At 55.9% G+C, this 596-nt stretch overlaps 2 non-coding genes across 2 annotated transcripts, besides 1 other annotated feature; both read right to left on the reverse strand.

The window, feature by feature from the left end:
• Nucleotides 1-238: 238 nt before the first annotated feature.
• Nucleotides 239-325, reverse strand: Tc00.1047053482405.10. The gene has a single exon (XR_008254937.1). It is a non-coding gene; the product is annotated as a C/D small nucleolar RNA (snoRNA), TB11C4C2 (small nucleolar RNA).
• A 67-nt stretch (nt 326-392) lies between these two features.
• Nucleotides 393-429: a microsatellite.
• Nucleotides 430-434: 5 nt separating this feature from the next.
• On the reverse strand, nt 435-531 carry Tc00.1047053482405.20. The gene has a single exon (XR_008254938.1). It is a non-coding gene; the product is annotated as a C/D small nucleolar RNA (snoRNA), TB11C4C1 (small nucleolar RNA).
• Between the last annotated feature and the right edge of the window lie 65 nt (nt 532-596).

Here is a 596-nt window from a genome sequence, read left to right on the forward strand (position 1 = left end):
ACGCGCCCTCGCGCACAAGAGTTGGTTGCTTCCATCAGCAGCGGCGTGCGCCCACCACAACCCACCTCCGGGCAATTCGGCCCTCTCTTTCTCTTTCTCTCTCTTGCGCTTTCGGGCGGGCCCGCCACCAACCGTTTGCACAGGCAGGGCGCCAGACAGGGCAGGATGTTACGCGCGCGCCGTTGCGCAAGAAAGAAAAACGACAACAATAGCAGGAAGTGGGAGGGAGGGGAGCGGGCGCTCAGCCGAAAGGTGATTTTTATTGTTCCGTTCTCAATGCGTCGCTCAAACTGTTTGGACCTCGAACAACATGTCTCCATCGTAGCGCGTGTGTGTGTGTGCGGGCGTGCGCGTCGCTGGGCCGCAAAACCGCGCAGCGAGAGCAGAGGGACAAAGAAAGAAAAAAAGAAAAAGAAAAAAAAAGAAAGATGGGGGTGTAAAGCAAAGCACTTCAGTGTGAGCTGAGTCGGGAATTGCGTCCTCACGCGTTTTCGTCGTCAGACTGACAGGAAACTGTGGAATTTCATCACGCGTCGCAGCCGCATCTCTCACCCGTGCGCGTCCTCTTTGGTTTTGTTTTTTCCATCGTTTCCCGA

This window comes from Trypanosoma cruzi (genome assembly GCF_000209065.1).
Source record: "Trypanosoma cruzi strain CL Brener chromosome Unknown tcruzi_1047053482405, whole genome shotgun sequence".
Lineage (NCBI taxonomy): Eukaryota > Euglenozoa > Kinetoplastea > Trypanosomatida > Trypanosomatidae > Trypanosoma > Trypanosoma cruzi.